The sequence below is a fragment of the Buteo buteo genome, chromosome 2 (assembly GCF_964188355.1).
Source record: "Buteo buteo chromosome 2, bButBut1.hap1.1, whole genome shotgun sequence".
Classification (NCBI taxonomy): Eukaryota; Metazoa; Chordata; class Aves; order Accipitriformes; family Accipitridae; genus Buteo; species Buteo buteo.
The window spans coordinates 37,308,406-37,333,964 of NC_134172.1; positions in this window are offsets into that span (position 1 = coordinate 37,308,406).

The following is a 25,559-nucleotide window of genomic DNA, read 5'->3' on the forward strand; positions in this document are numbered from 1 at the left end:
ACATTTTACATTTCTGTTTGGTTTACTTAAAAATATAGATAAAAAGTCACTTTGAGGTGCGACATGGGAGACACTGCTATGGGGCACAAATGGAAAAGTCCAAGCTTCAGCAAGTACCATACATCACCATCAAGATACTAAAAAATATTTATTTTATTATAATCACTTTAAAAGTGAAAAAGAAAAGTAACACTTCAAAAAACAAGCTAGTCTTCAAATATCTAATGAATCTTGAGGTAAAATGTTCTAGCTTAGCATGTCAGCAATAAAGTTACGCTGGGCATCAGATTGGCACAACATAGTGCGTGCTGGCATGTATTTCTTTAGGTACACATTTTAAAAAAGCATGTGCAGAAATTGCTCTGTTTAAAAGTCCAGTAACTGGAACTGAGAGCAGATTTTCATCCCAGTCTCCTAATTTTTGCAGAATTAAAGGAAATTCAGCTGCATGGAACAAGCACAGATATGCGTTACTCCTGCAGATGCTAACCATGGTGCATACCTTTGTTGGAGCATTTCTTTACTGCTTTGCATGAATCAGGAATGGCAACTATTTTATCTCAGGAAGCAGATAAATGCGGAGGTTACCAGTGTCCCTGCGAGCACTGCCGCAGTATGCACTTGCACAGAGTGCCCCATCTGAAACATCTGCCTTGGCACAGGACAGCCGTTGCTCCGTGTTGGTAAGCCAACCTCAGGTGAGCTTTTTAATGCGTGCTAATTTGATACTGAGTTAAGGGTTCTTGGTTTCTATGCTGCAGCTTTATAAATCTCTCCGTTCTACTGCCGCCCCTGTGCTCTATGGAAGAAGCTGACAAGTAGCAGTTGCAGTGCTGCACGATGATAACCTCAAGTGTAAAATTGCCATGATAACATGTAGTCATGGTAGGCCTACAAGAGACAAAAATGTGCTTCTGTGTTTGGGAGATTGCCAGCTGTGGAAGGCAGAACTGTCAAGATAAAATATCTAAGGAATGAGGTGTTTAAAAGAGAGTAAGGGATATCCATCTTTCACTAAGATACATTAGGAAGCCATTAAGGAAGAGGTAAAGAAGTTTATAGTAGAATTTGCTAGAGACAAAAATGTGTAAAGCCTATGATTTAAGCCTGGTAACTGACAGAGCAGCACATCTGCAGCAGCTGAAAGATGCCTTTCTAAACAACAATTCACTAAAGGGATGGAGGGGCTGGGAATTGAACTAAATGGATCCCTTCAGGAGCAAGTATTTTGGGCCCTTTCATTCACTCTGCCTCTTACCAGTCAAAAAGTAATATTAAGGCTTTTCAAAGAGAAAAACCTGTCTCGAACTTCTTTCTTAAAAGGCCTGAGGGGAAATTTGGAGGGGGTTTTGCAGTTGGTTCAAAAACTAACAGAGGTCATCAGATTCCAGCTGGTAACTGCACAGAGCAGAATATGGACTTTTGTATATGCAAGACTTTCCTCAGTTTCCCTCCCCTGCTTATGTATACATATATGCATATGTATGATTCAACATGGCAGAGTGCATGGTCTCCTTTAGACAGCAAAGAATCCCATGCAGATAACAGAGCTTTGCCCCTCCAGCCCCAATCTGCCCATGTTCCCTTCATTCCCATGCTTTTTTAGCTCTAGCAATGCAAGTCCCCTACTACCACACTACTCTCCTTTTAGCCCACAGATTTCGAAGCATCATATTTGATTTTCATTGTTTTCTCTAACCTTAAATCCCAAGTGTAACGTAGCCTCAGCTTCCTGGAGAATTTGGAAATACAATGAACAAAGTAAAAAAATGTAAGTAGTGATAAAAATCTGCTGGCTTTCAGTAGGCAACCTTTATTTCTGTTGTGATCCTACAGCACTGACATGATCAGGGGGTTCAAAGGAAGGGGAGGTTTCTGTCTTCCCTGACTCCAAAATTCACTCCCATCTTTGATCAAAAACAAGCCATCCCAAATAAACTTCAAGACCGTGTTTGCCTGGACTGCTGGATAGGGATGAAGTAGATACTTTGAATTTTTAGCTACCTAAAGGCTGAAATGGACCCTAAAGTCTTCTTTAGCAAAATGAATAAAATAATAACGTGTGTATTCAAGCCTCGTTCTGGTAATCACCATTGTATTTTCCTAAATAGCTGAAAAACTCAATATCACTTAATCATCTGAGGTATCCATTCTCTCCCTTTATTAAAAGAAATGGTTCACAAGTCTAAAATGCAGGGAATTATTTGTAATGGAGATTGTCTGAGATCGAGAAACCAGAATCAGAGCTAAGGGAGCTGACCTTGTTTAACCATGCCTGAAATACAATGAAATCTAAATGACAGCAGGCTGAAATTTATTTTTACGTTCATGTATTCTTGGAGTTAATTATTTTTCCAGCATTAACTTCCTATCACATTACCTTTTTTTTGGCTTCAGCTGGACCTGTGTTAAGAAAATATTCTAATTTATTAATATCCTTTCTGATTACAGAGGAATGACATAGTATTTTTATTTTTGACCTTGTGTTGTTCATTTTGTTCTAGATTTTTAGGAGACCCAAGTATCTGATAAACATCTTTCAAGCAGCAAACTGTTCATCACTCCAATTCCATGCTAAGATATCACCGAACTGATGGATTCCCATCCATTTAATTGGCTGTATTTTTCATCTTCAGGATGCTCGCTGGGACAAATCCTCCACTGAGACAGTTAGAGCCCTGCCAGCCTGCATCAGCTGAAGATACAGTTCTCCCTGAGCAATGTAGCTCAGCACATTTGGGTTTAGTGTTGCCCCAGTGTGAAGGATCATCCAAAGCCAGCAGCACCAGGGGAAGAAATGTTGGGCAGAGAGGGGCCTCGAAGGGGTGGGCTTTGCTTTCTCTTCTTCAAGGTGGGGAAAGACTCCATTTGGATTCAGCACATCACCACATCTTCTAAAACTACTGAAATGCTGCAGGGCTTGCTGGAAGACTTAAAAGACAAAAGCAAAAGCAGAGGCTAAGGTATGCAGTAACCAGTAAATTGCCTGATAAAACAGCAGCAAACGTGGTTAGCTACAGAAGTTTGTGGGGCCACAGCTAGTGAGAGATGTTAATGACAAATGCAGCAAGAGGGAATGCCTCGCAACGGGCAGAGCCAGGAGAGGAGCCATCAGCAAGCTCAGCGAGAGGGAAAAACACCACTAGTGATGGGCGACGAGTGCATTTAGCAGAAAGAGAGGTTGGGGCCTCCCTTCCCAGCAGCAGAACAATGCCTGCCTGGATTTTGGATAGTCCCAGAAACCAGACACCCCCTTCTGCGGCGCAGAGCACCCCTCCCACTGGTGGGAATCGTCTGTGGCAGCAAGCGGTGGGGAGGGCTGGTGGGGAAGGAAGGTCGGGGGCCGGTTTCCGCCGTGAGCCTCCCAGCGGCAGGGAAGCCTTGCCCTGGCTGAGGCTTTCCAAGGGCTGCTCACCCTGGTGTGTCCAGGCTTCCCAAACTGATGTTATTGTCCCCTCCCTCCCCCGCTTCTGATAAAGATCTCTCCATTAAACCCATTTGCTTAGTTCACCGCTTGGGACCAGAGGCACAAATCCAGGCTCTGAGAGTGCTGCGTGGGGGCCTGAGGCAGGGTCATTGGTGTTTATTTATTTAGAGGAAGGATCTCTCAAAAACTGAACCCCAGCTTGCTTTTCTGCACCAAAAGGACCGCAATGTGACGCGTGCCTGCAAAATAACCACATGGTATTAAGAGAGATTTTAGAAGGAAGAAGCTTTGGCCAGCACTTTTTGGAAAACTGTGTTTACAGTTGTAAGACCAAGGCCAGGTCTAGACAGAGCCAGGGTAAGCAGTCACTCAGCTGCCGGAGGAAATGAGCCCACGTCCCGCTGCCTCCTTTGCCAGAGGGCTGGAGATCCGGGCTGGCAGCTCTGCTGTTTCTGCCGCTGCCGACGCTGCCAAGACGGCATTTGGGATGTGTGAGAGAGCAGCCGCCATGGGCACGGAGGAGTGGAGAGAGGGAGCGAGCACCTCCTGGCACCCCCGCACCTCCCGTCCCAGCCGGAGGCAGCGGCAGCAGCAGGGAGCCTCGACCCCCACAGCTCGCGCTGGGCGCTCAGCCCAGGCGTGCTTGTACTTTTCCCCTTCCTCCTCCTTTGGCAGAGGTGGCCTGTCGTCACGCTTGGCACGGCTGAAAAGTCTTGAACCTGCTTTGCAGTGAACGTGGCTAAAATCTGGCCTCATCCTGTGTGCTCCGGAGGGGTCCGTTCCTGCGCGAGAAGGAGCGCCCCAGGCAGCACGCACCGGAGTCGCAGCCTGCCTCTCTGCTGGGATAAGCTGTTTCATGGATTCAAGAGAAGCTACGCCAACCGACCGTCCTGCAGTAACAAATCGAGACAAAATCATTTTGGGGAGCAAAGTCTTGCTTTTCCTAATTCCACTGGGGCACTTGAGTAACTGCATAGATTTCAGCTGAAGGACTCTTGATTTGCATCACTCTCGACTAAAGCAGAACGACAAGGAAAGGGCCAGCTTGCCTGCTGGTGGCTGCAGAAATAGCGAGGTTGAAATCAGTCTCCTCCAAGTGCATGGTGAGCTCTGAGATTGTGCGATAGGCTCTAGCACGGCGTTTCACACTGAATGGCAACATCACCTTTCTTGAAAATGGCTCTGAATTTCCACCTCAATCTGGTGTATGGGAATGACTGCCACACGGTAAAAACCAGCAGCTTGGTGCCTAGGCAGGGACAGGCCTCAGGACACAAATGCCCAGGTTATTTTATTGGAGATCCTTTGTACTCTTTGAGCAAAAGAAGTCAACAATTAAAGATCCTAAAGTGAACCACTGCGTATACAAAGGGTGCAAAGGAGGAGCGCTTGGTTTTGGGGCCCCACCCCTGTAGGAAGAGGCTGATATAATTTGGATGGCTTCCACCTCAGCTGCAGCAGAAGCAATCTTCCCTGGGTGCCGTCTGCTGAACCTGGACAGGAGAGCACTAAATTAAGAACAAAAGGGGAGAACAAAAAGAGGGGACAAACATTCATTTAGCACAAAAATTAATATGTCAAGAACAAAATTAATCAAGACACCCAGGGACATTAAGCGAATAAGTTCTTTAATTGCTTGTACACTAATGCCAGCAGTCTAGGCAATAACAGAAGAAACTGGAAATGATCTTTTATGATCATATATCCAACTTCAAGATGGCCTTAATGAAACTAGGGGGGAATTCTACTTGATCAGAATGTTAAAACCATTGGTTACAATCCGTTAAGGAAGGGTCAGGTTGTGAAAAGTGGTGTTACAAGTTCTGAATCACTGACAACTCCGCAGTAAAGGATCTGCAATGTCTATGGATCAGTGACTTGAGACAAAAAAAAGAGAGAATAAGTATAAATTGCAATCTATTACTGACCATGAAATAACACTGGAAAACAAGGAGACTAGCTCTTTAAGCTTTTATCAATACCCTGCACTGAGGAAAAACAGTATTACCACAGGAGAAATCACTCTGAGAGACACAGATTGAAAGTTTCTTGCTGTAAACACTATGATGGTCTTAAGAGTTTATAGAAACCTCTCAGGTCAATAAGTCTTTCCTCTTGCATGGGGTAATTCTGTATTAGACATAATTTTGGGAGAAGAAGAGGTATTGATCACAGAACTAGTATGGAATTCATCTTACTTGATTTTATTTTTAAAGTAGCATCTAACCTGCTTCTGTCTTACCTAAACTAGACATCTCGGCTCCTTTTACAATCAATGGATGGAGCTAGGTATCTCCTGGAGATGATCTGTCCCATCCTAAGAGAGGTAGGTAAGCTACAAGGAATGAGTTCTCTCTGGAATGACGAACTCTTTTAGACCAACTATCTGCAGAGCCACCCAACTGGTTGGGCACACCCAGTCTTCAGAAGGCAAAATCTGGAGGAGATAAATCCCATTCAAAAAGACCCCAGTGCCTGGGTATGCCTATTGCTAGTGGGGCTTTTTCAGGATTTGGTTTAAATCCCACTAAGAGAAAATAGAGTATCTTTAGTGACCATTTTGCCTCTTTCTTTTGGCTCACAGGAAACTTTGGTCCCCTTCCATAAGTGAGGGTGACAGATGATAGTTATAGTAGCTAAAGTAAACAGCATCACCAAGAGCTCAAAAGATGTGTAGAATCACACTACTTTTTTTTCAAAACTAATTTTTTAAGAATGCAATATTTTTGTGTTAAGAACACAACTTAAGAATAACAGATTTCTTGTAGCTCTCTGGAAATATGGGGGGTTTTTTCTTATCAGTAAGACAATTTTGCTGCATTTTTTTTTTACTTTCTACAAAATCCTAAACCTCTTTTCTGTGGTCTGATGCTTTACTGTCAAAGTAAGTACTGCATTTTTTTCAGGAATCTCAGAAATTAGAAGAGTAGTTTAACTGAGAAGTTACATGTCATGGTAACTTTTGGTTCTCTGGTTTTAGCATTTGGCAAAGTCTCTTGACCAGGGAAAGTAACCCTGTGTAGGAGGGGTGCCACCACTGTCTGGCGGCATATGCCTCTCAAAGAGCCTTGGGATCTTCCCTCTCCTTACTGGCGGTATCTCGGAGCCAAATGAGAAGGGGGTAAAGCCTCCTCTATTCCTTGATGCTGTTTAGACACTATTTTGGCCCCTTGTTTCAAGACGGTCAGCAGCAGGGTAACAGGGAGGCTGTGACCCAGGGCTGCAGGAAAAGCAGGGGAGCACTAAGATGAGGTTTATACTATATTTATATGCCATCTCACTGGTCCAGATCAGGTGCTCCCCAGGCTCGGTCCTGAGGGAGCAGCCAGCATTCAGTCACAGCAGACTCTCAAATGGATGCTTAATTTTCCATTCTCTTTCATCTTTACATGTTTAATTATCTGCCATTCCACAAGCCTGCTTTATTTTTGCTTGCTTTAAGAGAAACAGGAAACAAACATAAAAGTATGTACGTAATTGGTATAAAAGGGAAAAAATGGGATTTAGTTCTCATAAACTTCTGTTTGTTTTGAGCAGTGAAATAAGAGAGACCTTTATAGATGGGGTGACAGATCTGCATATCCGCAAACCCTCACCCCCTCAAAAAAGAATGAAGATTTTATTTTTGTGACGGGGAAAATTCAAACACGCACCTGGTTCCCCACTTATCTGATGAGCCAAACGAAGGCACAACTTGTCTTTCCATCTGGGCTTTCATCTCGACTTTCATCTGGACATTTCAATTTCCCTTTGAAGTTGAGTCTGTGTCTTTTGATTTGTAGTGTTTGAACAGGAACGCCACTGTTGTATCAAATGATTTCAGGGAGGGAACAGCACAGCGCTTGGGCTTACCATCAGTTCAATAATAGCAACATCACTCACGTATAACTTTGTTTCGCTGGCTGATATTAAGAAAAATGGTTGCTTGCAGAATGATGCACAGGTCTGTCAAATATACACACACATGCCCTTTGGACTGAAAATGATTTTGTTTTATAGCACCAATTCGATGATACAAAGTTCATAAATTTGTATTAGGAATGTGATTGCATCATTCCGATCCTGTGGTGTGAAATCACAAGAGGAAAGAACCCAATTACTGCAAAAAAACCTGGAAGTTTTGCGTAAAAATCAATGGCAGGATATGACCCATAGTTTGAAAACTTTAAGCATGTAAAAAGGACTTAAATCTTTATGATGAAGATTACGGTTCTGGCCTCTAAAATAATAGCAAGTATTAACTGCACCATCTCAACAGTTTTACGAGACAATAATCTGGTTCTGAAGTGGATAAACTACGAGGTCAAAGACTGGGCAGTTTATCTCAATGAGAGACCTGGAATATTGCCCACTAAACCAGAAGGATAGGTAGTATTATCAGCTGACTACAGTAAGTAATATATATTAAACTAAAATTTTAAGTAATTCATCAGGAGCAGCCATAGGAAAAGTAGCTATAATCATTAGAGTAGCCAGAAGGACAGGTTTCAGGTTTTGGACTCAAAGCTGGAAGAACATTAAATTTGTAAATATCTGGTAGGCAAGAGGGCTCACCGGAGAGCTGATTTATTTGCATCTGCTATAATGCCCCAAGTTTGTCTTAGCCTGCAGAAAATACTGGGGGGTGGTGGTGATGGATATACTCCATGTAAATACAGGATTAGGGGCCATGAAAGGAAACAAGTAAATGATACCTATGTGACTAATTTTCTTTGTCATGCTGTAGACAACACACTGCTTTTTTTTCCCGTCTGGGTAACACCCTCTTCGTGTCCTGAAGCAAGCAGGATTCAATCACTGGAATGATTTCAACAGAACTCCCAAGAAAAGGGAAACCTTAAAAATGAGTTTGAGGTAGCAAGTGGTTATGCTCTGCGTGATAAGTCTTTTACAATATTTCTCTTTTGAGGCTTGAAAATAGAGCAGGTATTAAAAAAAAAAAAAGAAATTACTATAGAAGCGGTGGAACAAAACTTCTTGAATGTGAACTTCAGAAGACTTTTTACTTGCTGCTAGGTTCTGGTGCTGCCTTTGTGTTTATTTGCCTGCAGACATGTTCTTTACATAAGGACTGTGGTAAAAATAAGTTTAATGAAAAGGAGCAGTAAAATTCCTAAGAATGCTGGATGTGCAGCAATAATCAGATACAACAAAACCACAAAACCTTCTGAAGGTGTGAGAAGGGCCATGATTTCTCTTTCCAGTATGTTGAAATAAACTAGCCCTATTTTATTAAAGGATAAGAATAACATCTAAAATGGATTAATGTTGCTCTTCAACTTACAGACAATGATGAGGCGTTGAAACAAAAGGGGGCAGGACCTGGTTCTACCCATGCTACACTACTCTTATGCTGAAGAGTCGGGTTTTGGCTCCGTTTAATGGGAGAAAAGACATTTTCACCATGTCCTTTGCTGAAGTCAGTAAACTTGCATCAGAGTAATGAATAGCAAAGGATCAAGATCCCACCCTCCATCTCCAGCACACTCTGGAAATGCTACCATCCTGTCAAGGGTTCTGGGCACAGCCCTGCAGAGCTCACATTTCCTTCCCCTGCAAAGATCCAAAATTAAATGTGCTCTTTTATTGCTTATTACACAAAGTTGTGCACTGAGAAGTGTTTTGAGCAACTTGCCTTTCTCTCTGAGCAGGGAAGCACTGCCACGTTCTAGTGGTCGCTGCTCACACGCAGGGAAGGCAGGTACACATGGCAGTGCCCCTTCTCAGCTGTGCTGCAGAGCCCCGAAGGCAAACTGGGATGCTGGTTCCCAGTATTAATAGCATCATTCGTGTGCAAGTAGGAGAAACAAAGTGTGGAGCAGCAGTACAGCTCTCTTTCACCATGCCTACTAATTAGCTCCAGTGGTGGATTAAATGCTTATAATTAAAAAATTAAAAAAAAAAAAAAGACCTTGCTGCTTTCTGTGACAGTTCATTCCAGGTAACGTATTACCAGGAGCACCTGCTGGCATAGGCATTCCTTGGCATGAACATGGATAATTAAGCCTGATACCAGCCTACCTCGTTATGAGTTTGTTAGGGTATTTATTATTTTCTCCATTAATGTCGGTGGGAGTCCCATCTGCACATGGAGAGGAGAACAGACTGTGGCTTGAGTCTACTGCTTGGCAAGCATCCAGTTAAGTTAAACTTCAGAATTTGTCTTCAGACTGATACGCGACAACATGTTCGATAATGACCAGTTTCAGCTTCAGAGTGAAACTGAAGTTGTACAGCTGCATTCCCGGCATCCAAAGAGCAGCTCACATGTGCAAAATATATTAGCTGCAATAATAGGAGTTACTTACATTAAAGCATCCTGAAAGCCTTATAGGAAACCCTTCCTCTAATGTTAGCAAGATGATTTATATATGTATCTGCAATGTGTCCCTAAGTTCTCTTTTCAGGAATCAAAGTGTACTAAAGTTTCACATTCCCAAGCTCCTTTTATTTCAACATGAAAGTGATTAAAGATGTTTATCTGAGCTAGAGAATCTTAAGAAGGTACTGCTTTCATTGTAGGAACAATTAAATCGATCCCAGGGGGACCTCAGCCACACAAGAGAGGTATTTGAGAACTCTCCATTAAGCCACTTGCCATTTTCTTAACAAGAGCCCCCAATGCATAAACAAATAGCATAAGTGTGACAGGAAATACAACTGAAGGAACAAGGACATTTGCTAAAGGAACTGCTTTCCTGATTTTAATGACTGTGCAGGACTTTATAAGGATGATTTGCACCCCCCCCCCCTTCTCATGATAAAGAGCAGGTATTCAGCTTCTTTGGTTTAATATGAAACATGATTTGGTGCAAATTAAAGACACTGGCTTTGCACACAGAAAAAAAAATGTATTTGCAGTTAAATTCTTTGTTGTGCATATTATATTTCAGGAACGGAATTCATTAATTTTGGCCATAATAGTCGAAAGGCCAAATCTTACTCACTGACCAAGCTTTTTGGAGGAAAGCCATAGCTCCACTTCACAGAAGGAATCAAAGCTTTCTGTGCTGGATTTACAAACAAAAGTTGTATTAACAAAAAAAAAAGATTGATATTACAAGTGCTAAACCTCATTTTAGAAATCTGCATGCCCAACACCCCTCTCCATGGCACAACAGCTATCTCACAGCATGTCACTCCAGGCTCCGACAGCCAGATGTATGATTGCCTGCTGCTGTTTCCTTCTCTTGTTTCCAGGGTTTATGGAGGGACACAGGGGAGAGGCCAAGCACAAAGCTGAAACCCACGTACTGCACTAAAATGGACAGTAGAAAGAGCCTTGCAATGAGCTGGCAAGCAAAAAGCTGGCAGAGGATGTATTGCTGAGAGAGAGCAGCAGCCCTGGGACTGCTGCAGCCCAAAGGCTCGATTTGTAATCACTCCACTGCCTGAGTGTCAAAACCATTTGGCCCTCCAGGGTTTATAGAGTGATAAACAACTCTGTTTTGTCATTTCATGCCAAATTCATTGTATTTCTACAGTGGAGGCTATAACTAATATGTAGTTAAAGGAGATGGAGAGACTCTGGTCTCTTGAGTTGGCAGCAGGAGTGATTTGGAGAGCAGCTAGCTCAGCTGGGTGGGAGGGTGCACTGTGACCTCTCCAGCTGCAAAGGGAACAGGGCTAATGGGCTCTCTGGGAAGCCTCTGGAAATTAGAGCTGCAAAGAGGGTGAAACTTAGGTGGATCTAGGCAAAGGAATATCAAGGTTCTCTCTTCATCACACAGCCATCAGCAGGAACCTGAAAAACAAGAAATTGAAGGTAAAGAAATGCTTGGACAAGATGGGCTTACCTGAAAGCTGGTACAAGGGGAGCAATAAAGTGAAAGTCACTGAACCAGGCTGAAAGTCAAGGCCCTGCTTGCAAAGGCTACCTGAATTAGAGATGAGACAAGCAGCAGGCGGTTGTACCGTCTGCAGTGGTCACTACAGGACAGCCCAGCTGATGAGAGGTTTCCAGGGCTCAGCTTCTTGAAGGTGCATAAGTTTCTGCTGGTCTAACACAGTCACTGAAGCTGATGTTCAATTTATGGGATCTTACCAAATTTCCAGAGCAGGATGGGTGCCTAATGCCTACTGAGTTCAAATCGTATCCACTTCCAGGGGAATTAAATGCCTGTCTTACACTGGTGTTCATGTAAATCCCACCAGTGACCTGTCTGCATAATGGAAAAGAGATTTTACTAGTCCATCCTCTCGTGATAGAGCTCCAGCACGGTGACTGCTATTGACCTCTGGGAAGCTGGCCCCATGCTACCCTCTCATTTCATGGACACCACTGAATAATGATAATAGGAGGAAGTGTGTCTGACCTCTAGGTCCCAGCCATTGCTGCCCACTGGTTTTCAGTAAGGTCTTGCCAGGCTAATAAGCTTGGTAGTTTCTATTTTTGTGAGTAGGAACATTTTTCCTTCATCAGGTTTCTCCAAAGCTTTTACAGCTGTAGTTTGTTTCCTACCTCTAATGTCACTGTGGTGTCTGTAATGTTACGTTTAGAAAATAACAACACAGGATTCATCTGTTATTGCATTGGTCTTAATTATTTTGCATGGAAGAAGTTGAATGCTTCTCAGCATAGGATAAGAAATTTTGCTGCTGCTTAGTGTAGCATGATACTACTACTTACTGATTTGGGGGCAAGGAGTAATCCCTATATTCACTGGACGTTCATTTAGACTCTTTTATAAAGCATTACAACAAATTGGTCAGTAGGCTAAACTCCAAAGAGGCCACAGGCTTTGAACAAGTATAATTCACTTGCATTTCAGGGGCTCTAAGATTTGCCCCAGTGTGACTAGCAGCAAATGAAATCAGCTCCCCATCCAACCCGCTCACTATGTCGGTAATAAAGACAAATACATTTGATCAGATTCCCAGCTGGATCAATAGCAATTTGAGTAGCTGGGAGATCTCACCCACCTTGTTACTGTGAGCCCAATTTCCACGGGGATTGCAGTCCGGCTTCCCTCAAGCATGTACAGTTTCGTGTGCCCAAAAATCTGCTTCTTCATGTGTGCAGATGGCAAAATCACATGCTTGAAAATTAATCACTGAAAAGTTATTTGGATTATTTAAATCAGATTATCACAAGGACTAAGCAGATACAATTCCCTACAAATCAGTATTGTTGCAGCCATTTGAGCCACTTAAAGTGAAATTGCTACTGACCTGTGAGTAAAGGCTATATCTGTACCAGTACGTTAGCTTGGCATGAAAATTCAGGCTGGGGCCCAAACTCCCTGATTATCCACACTGTCTGTGGGCTGGCAAATACCCTTGCTTTAGCCACAAGTGGATAAATTGGCTTCCCAGGCATCACTGGGGAAAATGGGTTCGCCTTTGAGCTCTGCCTTTACAGGCAGAATGACCACAATTGCCTCGATTGCAAATTTGAGCACAACTTCCCCCCAAGATGTGAACATGAACTCAGGGTCCAAAATTATGCTTACCAACAGTTCTATGTTCCTAGTCTCCTGTACGTACCAGAAACCTTTCCAATTAGCTTTAGTATCAGTCACGGGTGAAATAAAAGAGAAGCAAACACCACTGATCCAAACCCCTGTCAGACAGATGATAGTGATCACAGGAAGTGTAGGGGGTTTTGTTTCTTTATTTAAATTTTCACTGACTAGTTTGTTGGTTTGGATGGAGGAAAGGGAGAAAGAGGGGCTGTGTCTCAAGTGTCATAAAAAACCATTATAATTGCAGTATCATTTTTTAGCTGGAAAAGAAGGAATCTTAGGAAAAAGTATAGATAAAATCTGGTATAGATCCACAAATTCCCCAAACCAGAATTTCAGAAAAGTTCAAGGACTTTACATTTTTTGTGATTCATCAAGTAAAACAGGTCAAGAAACACCCAGGAATTCAAGGTACTCGTCAGATGTGTGCTACTCCTCTCCTGTATCAGCTATACCTCCTTTGGATTTGGCTGGCATGATATAAAATGCATAAATGAATTTTAAAAATCCCATAAAATATCTGTAATCAGCTTGGCATAAGGAATACAATTTAACATGTGTGTGTCTACCAGATAACAGAATGGGCCCCAATCCTGACTGGACCCTCTGTCCTACTAGGATGCAAATAAGTATTAACAATCAATAGTCATTTCAGCATCCTTCTGCCAGACAGCCTTGCCCCCAGAAAATATCTCCAAGCCATATCTCTTGGCTTGGACTAGATTTTTCCAGCTTTTAGTCTGACTTTGAAGCTAGAGGCTATGTTTTCTAAACTTTGTAGATTCACAAATGTCCCTGCTGCGGCGCTGTGTATCCATGTTAAGTTGATGTTTCATGATAGCATGTTGGCAATAGAAACACTGGGTGAAAATCTGTTTTCCATTTTGATTCAGGAGCTCAGACATAATCACAGCAGTGCTCTCTTTTGAACATACGAATAATGAACCCTAAACATTATCACAATTGACGTTCCTCTTTCCGAGTGCTCTCTCTCTTGGCCAAAAAGAAATTCTCCCAAGAGAGCTCTTGTAAATTTAAGATTTGCTTTCCCATCTTGGCAGATGCCAGTTATAAGTAGGTAGAGTCACAGTCTTAAAAAGAAAACCTATCTTGCCCTTCAAACATTGACAGCTCAACATCCAGAAGTGCTGTATGATTAAACAAGTGATCTGTGAAGGGACCCTGAAGCCTGGAGCATATGTAAGGCATTGTTCATATCTATTTGCCTCTGCCCTGGGGCTTACACAGTTCTCAGCTTTGGTACCAGCAAGTCTGAGACACCTCTTGCCCTCACTTGAAAGAAGTAAAACAAAATTCTTTGGTCTAGGAGCTGAAGAAGCAGAGATGAGAGGATTAACACAAACACAACTCTGCTTTATGAAGAAGAAATGGAAGCCTCTGAGGACCACTTCAGGTTGCTTCCACAACAGGCTCAGACCATCCACACAAGCTGAGATGCCTTGAAGGCTCATTTCTTTTCAGCATCCGTATCATGCTCACGTTAAGGGAAACAGCACTTTACATGCGACCACTTGCGCAGTCTGTGTGGCTGTTCCAGCACGCTGAGCCTGCCCTCAAGTCTGCTCCTTGCCAGGCTACAGAAGGCAAATGTCCTTGCCAAGCAAAGCTGCCCAAATTATTCTTCTTGGTGCATCACAGGATTAGACCGTCAAAGAGATGCGGGGGTGGCAGAAGGTCAGCTATGCAGCATTCGCCACGCCACCTGTATGCTGCTATTTCACACCGGCTCTGTCGGTGGCTGGCAAGTGGGTGCCTGGCAATCTTTAATATTATAAAAATAATATTATAAAATATATAATAATATTAGTGTAAGACTATAAGAATAATATTTATTATTTTATTTTTCTAAAATATCAACAAAATGTCAACATTACAGTAAGTTTTCAAGAGATATCTTTATTAAATTTTCAATCAGCTCACTGGAGAAGGAGACCAAGGGATTTCTGCTGTCATCTACAGGTCACAATACAAATAGAAAATATCTGTGTTTTCTCCAGATGCTTTTGGTGCCTGCATTTCTTTGCATTCCCAAAGCAATTGCTTTGTTTTCCAGCTGGGTATTTTGAAGACTGTCATCATTTGTTAATCTAAAAAGCTAGAATAACCTGCCCCTGTCACCATCACTGTCACTGGCATTTTGATGTGTCAATATTGTATGCCGCAGATGATCGTCCTTAAGAGACAGTTGTAGTTTTACTGTGTACTGAATGCAAGCTACTCCAAGGACATCTTTACGAAATGGTGCTTAACTGAAATTGGTCCCAAGTGATGCTCCATCTAGAACAAAGCCACCTTTAAACACTTTCTTTGAAACTTTCTCAGAGTCCAGCTTTTCCCAAGCTTCCTATTAAAATCTTTACCTGAAAGGGATGAATTGCTTAGCCCATGTTCTGGCTGCTATAGTATACAGATCAGTGTTTACATCTCTACTTGCATGGAGTCTAATTTATAATTTAACACTGTTGAGACCAGCCTGACAATGTAAACATGCTATATTGATGACCTGCAAAAAAGAGAAGCTGTCTTCTATGCCAAGTGCCTGTGGCTCTGTTTATGTTGGAAATGCATTATTAAAGAATGTGTGTGGTCAAGCTATAACCTTTCTAGTACTGAGGTATCCATTTTACTCTGGGTCATTTCTTTGTTTCTCCTTACATAGTCTCCTAATCCAACAACTGATCAAGTTTCAGCCTTTCACTTCAACTCCCCCAATTAAGATAGCATGATACACGGTGTGACAGCTTTTTCGGGCTCTATGAACCATGTGTGGTGTGCCTTGTACTTGACAACTGAATTAGACTAATTCTGGGAGCAAATATACTATCCAGGTAGTGCTGAACAATTTATTACCAAAGCAGCAATTTATTGTCATTTTACAGCCCCTGTAAAACAAAAAGTCTGGATCAGTTATTCTTCATTAAAATCGACATGACAACTGCCTGAGGACATACTGTCAGTCAGACTTGGACTTCTAGCTAGAAATAACGATTGGTGGAAATGAGGAAGCCATCTCAGTCCTGGCCAGATCACCTACTTCTCTGTACTTGGTCCTGGGTCACCTGTTTTTCTCAGCAGGTGTGGCAATCGGTGGGCTCAGGAAGCTGTGCTGTTTTGTTTGAAAGTGCTCACTCACATCGCCTGCGTGAAAGCTGTAGCAGTCTTTGGCCACTAATTATACATAAGGGAACTCCTAAATAAGCTCTTTCCTTTTATCATCCTCAGAAGATACATTTATGGTGTGATGACCCATCACAGATGCTTAGGGAAAAGGAGATGCTATGGTACTAGCACTGAAAACTGGGCTCTGAATGGGAGGAACAGCAACCTAAAAGCCTTTGGCAGCATTATGCCATAACTAGGCTGGTGAAGACAAATTACTCATCCTGCCATGGAAATCTCATGCAATGAACCAGCCTGCAAAACAAGCAGAACACGCTTTGCTTCCTGAAACTGCACAGAACATCCCATTTGACCTTTTTGTCCAAGCTGAGGTTTCTGCAATGCCAGTGTGTTGGTGAAAACATGAGGAAGTGTTATCCTGCAAGTATTCCTAAGAGAGCCTGCCAGATGTTTCACCATCAGCTGAAACAGCTTCTCTTTGTTTTTCTGAAGAGAGACTTGCCAGGTGACTGAAAGGAAAGAGGAAGGGGAAGAGGGAACTGGTGTCCTTCCCTGTGGCTGCTGGGGTTGCCTTGTTTCTCATTAGAAACAGCAACATGTCACTATGCTTCAGGAGGTTGACAACTGTCTACAGTACCAATGGTGCATGATGATCACTCCTGTCCTACATCCAACATTACATAATTCAGTATTTCGATGCACATATTTTGTAGCATAAAGGGATTTTTTTTTAAAAGGAAGCCCAAGGTATAGCAAGGGACGTGGTGTGAGGAGCACCCAACCACATATAACCAGAGCCATCTGGTTTGTTTGCCCACCTCCAGTGTTGCACGTGCTCCATTTTGATCAGTTGTGCAACAAAGAGGCTTCAGTTAACAGCTCTGAGCCATAGAAATTAAACATATTTTTACACTTCTTTATTTCTTAAGAAATGTCTACACCTCAGCAAATTTATCTGGTGAAATAAATAAGATTACAAGGAGAAGAATGATCACTGTCAGTTTTGCAATGGTGTTTGCAAGCAATAATCGAAATGTAGGCAATAAATGCAAAAGTACATTTTCTGTGTGTGTGTGTGCAAGCAGTGAACATATTTAATTCTTCTGACAGAAGGATAACAAAGCAACAGTGAGCTAACCTTACTAGCACATACCCAGGTTTCCAGGCACCTAAATTTGTAGCAACCCATTCAGCAGTAAGGGTATCTTTTTGGCGAGGTTGCAATATAACTGCATCCTGGTTTTGTTGTTGTTTACTCTGTGTGACATCTATTGACTCAAATGAGCCATTTTTTATTCCTTTGTAGACACGAGAGTGAATTTAGCACAGTATGTTATCACAGAGCTCCTCACAGACAGTGCTGACAAATAGCTATGTGGACAACCCATTCAGGCTGTAGTACTATCCATCAGCAATGACAGTAGCTGGCAAACCAGTGCTGTTTATATCAATTTGTTATTTTCTAGGAAGTTACCCAGCTTCATTATTATTGGGGGAGATAAAACTAAGATGAGAGGCCAAGACCCTCATTTGGTTCTTAATGCACTCCCATTGCTTTGATGTATTACAGAGAACAAAATTGACCGATGTGGTAGCTCATTACATAGGGAAAAACATACACTAAAATAACATATTTTCTTTACCATCAGTTCAGTGACAACTAACAGTGCTCTAGGAAGCATCCAGGGCAAGTTATTTAAAATATACCCTCCCTACTTGGTCCTGCAAAAAACCCTGGGTTTTGTAATATGCCCTAGTCTTTAGGTGCAGGAAAATTCTCTAAGATACAGTGTCTTATATAACAAGTATATTATTATAATACCCCTTGTGAGCCAAAGTGTTTCACTGATTTTAGCACGGCGTTGCACAGTATCACTATCACACCACTTCTGCAGGACATTCTTCCTGGCTCACTGTGATACCTGAGCAACAAATCCTTCCTCTCTCTTGCACAGTAGGTGGAAACCGTAATTGCTTCACCAGAGATGAGGAATGTAGCCACAGAGAAGCTAAGTGACTTTCCTGGGGACCCATGAGACCAAAAAAAGTATCTGGAAAACCCAAGATTAAAAGATTGAATCCAGATTCTGACCTGAGTTACACTCTGGCTTGAGGGGGATTGTAACTCAGGTCATAGTTTGTTTGTTATTAGTATGTCTTATCACTCACATGGTAATATCTAGGCAAAAGAGGCTACCATTCTGTGACAGGAGTTGGAGCTGGAGCTCAGGCAGATGGGGGTATGCAGCTGGGTAGGAAGCGGAGATGGTTGGGGTGTCTGGGGGATGTTCAGAGGACTGCAGTTGCTCATGGCGGCTATGGCAGTAGTGCACAGAGATCCATTCATGGGCTGTTTGCACTGCATATAGAATAGCAGTTATATTGCATAAAAAAGGCCCCAGGCAATTAAAACTAAGGTTAAAAGCAGTCTAAATCCGTATTAGCTCATTGCAGATTTAGCCCTCAAAACTGGTGTTGTGTCATCATGTACACATGTTGTTAGACTACTGGTATTACTCTCTCTTCCAGCCATGACGGGTGACAGATAAATAAGCAAACATGGTATTTGATTCTCTGGGAGTTTCCCAGCATATATGTGGAATCATCTTTGGCCTACAGCCCCTCAGAAGTGAAAGGCTCTTCTCGCTCATTTGATTCCTGTGTTGGAATATTGGACTTGGAGTCCTTGAGGGTGGGATTCATCTTATCTACCTTTAGACTTGAAGAGAACTGGGACAACATTTAGAAACACAGGCTATGATTCCTCTGCCCTGCTTTAGATGTCTGCCATAGGATGCATTTAGTCTGACGAATCCCAGCCCAGCTCATTTTATCTGTATTCAAACCTGGACCATTACCTGGCTCACCATTTGGGAGCCAGACCCAGGATTTGACTTCACCGATGTTATAAATAATGTCATATCGTCACTAACGACCAGAAAAACACAGAGCTTTGAGTTTGTCTCTGATCCCAAAGTCACCCTCCCTGGCAGAGTAAAGTCCTAAACTTCTTGATTCACTACTGTCTCAAAGAGGGAGACCTGACTGTTAAATCACACACATCGCTCTCTCATGGCATGGATGTTTCTTGAACCCTTACGCTCATGCTGGGACTCGCTCTGTACCTGCTTATTTGTAGGAGATGAGAAGCTCAGAGTACAGGGTTAGATAGCAGCTAACATGCACAGTTGCTGCTTCTTCTCTCAGCTGTAATTAGGCAGCTCTCCTAATGTGAGGCCAGAACCATCCTTTGAGCTGTAAAATATTTGTCTTTCATTATCTGTCACCCTCTGACTTTTAGTTAAAGAGATGCTCCTTTTCCTGGAACATGCACATAGTTAAGATCAATATCATAATCCTGTCTGACAGCTACTCGAAAGCTCCTTTATGTTGATTAGGTTTTGGCAGCTGAACAGAGCTGCCACTGCATTTTCTTTTAATACTGACTAAACGATAGGCTTGACAAGAAGTAAAAAAAGAAAATAAAATTCTCTTAAAAACAAAAACCAATTAGCCCTTTTGTTACTCCGGTGAAGTGGAACAGATACTTCAGCTGCCGGTGGTGGTACAAGCAGAAACCTGCTCCTAGTCCCCTGCCACCCTCCAAGGACAGATGGATGAATGGTAGCGGCTGGCTTAAAGATGTCTTCATCTGTTCTGTTAGGAAGGAAAGCAGGGTTTTGGCACCAGCTTTTAAAGAAAATAGAAGGTGCTAAATTCACTAAACTTTATTGGTTTGAATGTATAATAATGATAGTTTAATGGCAGGAAAGAGGCAGATAATTAGAAGTGAGTAGCTCTGATTGCCCTTGTACACCACCCCAGATAGCTTCTCAACACTCCTGAATCCTTGTTTGCTTTGTCTGAAGCTGAAATCCCACAAGGTCTGGATGTTACCAGCTGTCTCGCTAACTAACTGCCAGCACTTTCCCTGAATGCAAGCTATCAGCTTCCACAACATCAGCATCCTCCCTTGAGCTCTTCCTCGCTGTCTCTCCCTGTGTGATTGCTTTTATCTATTGCTTGCAGGAGCTTCTTCTAATCATATTGCTTCTTGCCTCCGAGGGTCAAACACAAGACCATTGCTACCTACACAAATGGGGAAAACTGTCACCTTCGCTAGACTGATAAGCATTTGGCAGGCAGGACACTGTGAAGTAGAAGAGCAAACAGCCAGCAATCTGCAAACACCATAAATATGTTACAATCTCAGCAGGAAGATGGGCACTATATGTACCAAGAGGCCTTTGTTTAATGAGCTGTCAGAAAGCAGGCATGAAATTATGTTTGAAAACATGTGCAAGCTGCAGAGACAGAGCCGGGGCACTAAAAAACCTCTTTGCCTTTTCTGTGGATGTTTGGAATGTCTTATCAGTTTGAGAACTGTCATGCGATGAGAGCTATCATTAGCAAGGTAATAGCGTTTGAAAGCTACTGATTTTTCTCTCTCAGCTCCATTTTGTGACCTAAATGAGTGAGAGAAAAACTTAATGTTTCTTTTCCGCAGAATTTTTTGTCCTGAAAACATAGCCAGAAACCCCAAAGTGAGCATACCGGTAGGAGATAAATCAAAATCACTGTAAATCGTAAAGGACTAACCGTGGAAGTCAAGAATATTGTTGTTAATCTTGTGGAGATTGTGTTCATATTACCCTAATGCACCTCCCGCCACTCATTTATTTCAATCACCCCCACAAAAAGCATCACAGTGCAGGTGACTGCTACATGTGACAGCTGCACGAGGGCTACCAGAGGTCAGGGCAACAGTCTGCAATTCACTGGTAGTCAATAGCGGTAAAACTCTGTGAAAAATATGATCACTGTAGTATATTAACAGTGTTAGGGTCACTTTGGATAGGCGTAATAGGGTGTGCAACAAAACAGAGCTTCCACTGCTGCTAAATCATGCAGAACAAGTTGCTAAAGATTTAAAACAAATCCTGAAATATCCTTTGGGGTCACAAAGCTCTTTCTTTCTGAGATAAATTGAATGGTTTTCTCCATGCCCAAGCATCTGTGTTTTCTTTGCTTTTAAGAAAACTTTTTGCTTACTCTTTGGCTGCTTGAGCATTTGTGGTCCACCCCAGAGCTGAAAGGAGACTGTGAACACTGAACTGAATCAATGTCAGTCAGGAAGGTATTAATTCTCAAAAATGTCTTCTTTTTCTTTCCTTTCTTTTCTTATTAAGGATGTGGATCAAAATCCAAAGTTTCTTGGTCAGATCAACTGGAGCCCAGATCTAATCTGTCCCTGTTCTTCCGAAACCCCAAACAAACTGATTTGGGGGGGGGGAAAACAAAACAACAAAAAGAGGAGCACCCTTACAGGGATCCTATCAGCTTTTGTCTCATTAATGAGTTAGATCACCAGCAGTGTAGTTTCACTGATGTTAAAAAAATATATGAAAGAGAAGAAAGGGAAGGCTTGAAAAGCTATATTTTTAGGAATTTTGCAATGGAAAATGTGATGTGCAAGTAAAGAAACTATTTTGCAGAAGGGATTTACTCTCTTTGGATTTTGCCTTTTCTTTAATTAAAACTGAAAAAAAATCAGATGTTGGTCAACGGGCAAAGAAAGAAATGTTTCTGCCATGAAATGCCTCTCTCAGTGTCATAATGTTCGTAGTTTGGTGAGCTACTTGTATGTGGGCTGCATTTATCTGCTTATCCATGTGTCCCATGATCTGCCCACCCCTTCTCGCTGAGCCTCCCCATTGCACCATGGAAGATGTAGCCTAGCAGGGAACCATTCTTAAAGGATAATACAGATGTAACCCCCCTGCACTTCACCTATCCAACCCTGAGTGTTTCCAGATAGGAGGATACAAACCATAAATCTTTGGGTTTGGATTTTTCCCGTAACAGTCAAATATTTCTGTGGGGAAATGTTTAATGTTTTTCAAGCAGCTTTTTCAATGTTAATGCTTTGCCAGTGTAAAGCAGATGAAGACAAAAAAAAACAACAGATAAATCTTCTTCCCTCTGCTTTCTATTTGGTGATCTGAAATAGGTCAAGTTCTACAAACATGTTTCATTTTACCCCTGCTAATATGCTTCAGTGCATAAGCCTACTAAAGCAGTGTTTGCTTGTACTAAGAACATAAAAGCATGCATACTATAGAAACAAAAAATATCCTGTTAATTCATACAAGAAACTATTTTGTCTGACTTTGAATAGATCATACACTACACACAGGAAATCCTTTGGTACTGTGGCCTTCTCAATGATGTAAGCTTTCATAAAAGACCACACCATTTCTTTCCTTCTCCTGAGAGGTTGTCTGGCTTCTGAAGGGAGTACTCACTGTTTGAATCAGAGTTAGGTCCTGAACAGCAGGGAGATGGGCTAACAACTCTTAGGACCAAAGGAAAACTGCAGACCTTTCCATTGTGCAATTTTTGAAATTGAAGCATCTTATATTGGTCCATAAGGTGTTCTTTTCCCACTTTATTTTCTCTTCTCCATGCCATCTTTGCTACTGTGTTCAGTATAATAATTAACACATAGTATTTTGCTGAATTTTGCCTTTTTTTTTCTGCCTTTCAAAAATCATTTTGCAGGGTGTTAAAAGGAAAAATAAAACTGTGATCTGCCATAGGTACAGAGAAAGATATTTAAATACCCTTAATTTTTGAAAATGCCTAACACCATAAAAAAGCTTCACAAAATACTGAATTAAGAATCCTCGGGCAAGCCCACCAGCACCTCCAAGGTAACTACCTCTCCACGAAAAATGGAAGGGGAAATGCTAGAGATTGATGGGAAAGAAAGAGGGGCAAGCAGAAAAAGAAAAGAGAATTGTCATTCACAAAGCAGTTTGTTCCCCCTGTGATGCTGTGGCAGACAGGAACAGGATTTAAAGCCAAGAACAAGAGGTAGATACTGAACTTAAGTGTTCAATCCTAGACAAGATAAGAAGTGCTTATATTTAGTTAGACTGGTATAGCTGGATTTAGAGAAAGGATGTTGCAAGACTGGAACATTAATGAGAAACAGCCTAAAAGAGCTAACACAAAGTATGGAGACCAATACCTCGGTGAGAGGCTTGAGGAGCTCAGCCTGTGTTGTCTCTCCAAAACAAGACTGAGGGTGATTTGGTTATCTCCAATAGGGACTAAATGCCTGGTACAAAATAAAAGCCTTTTGATATATGGAAAGAAAGTGTAATTGGAAACTGTAGCTAGAAACAGAAGACAAAGAGATTCAGAGGAGAAATGCTAGGACTTGTTGAGGGCCTTGATGCTGAGGCAGCAGTTCTGAGTGACATCCATGCTCCCCATTTGTCTCCTCAGTGATGGTCATAGCCTCCAAATAACAGAGAATAACTAACAATGAACTCAGAAATCTGCCCACTTACCATCAATCTTGTGCAGAGAGTGTTTCAACAAGCTGAACCTCAGCTGATGGATCATACATCCTGACTACTTGGAGATTACCCATTGTGGGCAAGTGAAAAAGGAGATGAGTGTTACTAGCATTTTTAAAATCACATGCACCTACAGTTATTCCACGTTCCTTATCACACAGCAGGCCAGTGACACCATGTTTCTTTCTTCATGGTCTCTACCTAGCTTTCATAATCCAGAGGACAGCAAGAGGGGACTAATTAGGACCCTTATGATTTCTTTGAGTAGAACAGGTAGGAAAAACCAAGCAAATTCCCATAGACTTGTTTGAGTTTCTTCATTCAGGAAAAAGGACACAGCTGCCCAGAGTGATCCCACCTACCCCATGGGCTGGCCAAGGTGTTGTCACCAGCTGGGGACTGTCCGAGCTTGTTGAAGTTGCAGCACTACGGGACGGATGCACTTCCCTTTCACCTCACACCAGGGGACCACTCCAAGCGGGTGCCGTGTTTCAGCCGGGCAGGACCGGGAGCAAGAAGCTTAGCCGTGAACAAAAGAGAGGAAAAAAGAGGAAACAATCAGGAATTTTAGGGACCGTACATCACATGGCATGACAAATATTAACAATTGCATTTAGGCCTAATTTAGGTGCTGCAAGATGGTCCATAACCTCACCTGAATGGTATCAAGAATGGTGAACTGGGACCTGTTGAGTCACGAACTTCTCCTGCCAGAGAAGGGAAGGCACAGCAAAGGGGCTTCAGTCTGTGGAAAACCACATGTTCCCATGAAGGCACAGAGCTCTACTCTAAGGCTCAAAATCCCATTTAAGCCCATTTGCTTAGACAGTGGAAAGGTAGGCGCCTTTGAAGGCCTCTGAAGAGCAATTCAAGAGCCTGAAAAAAGTGCTGAGCAGGGAGCCAAGGGCGCAGGGACTCCAGCCGAGGGAGCTTCCCAGCCTCGCTTGGTGTGAGGTATTAACCACCTCACCAGGAGCGGGGCCAGGCTCCCCCTCCTGCCACTCTCAGCAAGGCAGGGCAGGGCTCGGCAGAGCAGGTAGTGCAGTAGGAAAGGCCACCAGGAGCCTCAGCCGGCAGGGACCACGCATTTTCCCATCCTGCTTTGACAGAATTGGCCAGAGTTGGAGGCATCTTTCATTTCCCAGTTCTGTTTTTGCTGCAGAAGACACAGCTTCTTTCTATTTTTCTAGACTGGCTGATCCCAGCGTGCTCCAAATCCATAAAGGAAAATAGGAAATGATTTTCTTAGTCCCTGAATTGACCCGTGGGTCTGATGATCCTGCTAGGCTCGGCAGTTTCTCTGCTGGCTTGAGGAGTGCATGTTTATGCACCTGGGATCATGCAGCTTGAATTATTCTTTTAAACATTTTCATAGAGAGTGGCAGTGTAACAGAAATCACTAAACAAAATGTACATTGTGTGTGACAGTTAGCAATGGGCCGGTTCGCAGATTGTTAAGGGCTATTGAAAGTCACGCTTATGTTTTTCTTCTTTAACATTTTTCAAGGACAATTTGATTGCATTTCCCAGAAAGGTTAATATAAACAATCTGCTCCCCTCATTTTTATGAGAAGCATTTAAAAGTAAAACGTCCTGCTGTTATTTCACTATTGCCTATGTTATTGATGGCTGAGGATTCCCAAATAGGTTCTGAATTTTTGCAGCTTTGCTCATTTCTGGGAGAATTGTTCAAAAGTCCACTATCTCATTCTCTATCCACAGCTGCACTGACAAAGAAACAAGTTTCTTCAATGTTGCCTTGAACACGGAAGGGCAGGTTTCATCCCCTGAACTTTAGCCACATGAATGATAGACATTACCTCTGAACTAGTCATTTAAATGGCCTCTATAGCCACTGGAGGGGCACAGAAGCAACTCCAGGCATCAGTTTGGCTCATGTCTCGTAGGTGCCAATCTTTAACATAAGATATTTGCCCTTTGGAAGTGCCTCTCTTTCTCCACCGACAATAAAGTCAGTCAAAGCAACTCACTCAGACTGAGCCATCCCTGTCCTGTCCTGGTTTGCTCCCTGGCTTTGCCTTGCAGACCAGTTGGTAGGACCCCCTCTGCTGTCACCGTCATCCAGGGTGACCAAGTGGCTCCAATGCTTACTCATGTACTCTGCACTTATTTAAAAAAAAAAAGAAGAAGAAAGAAAAA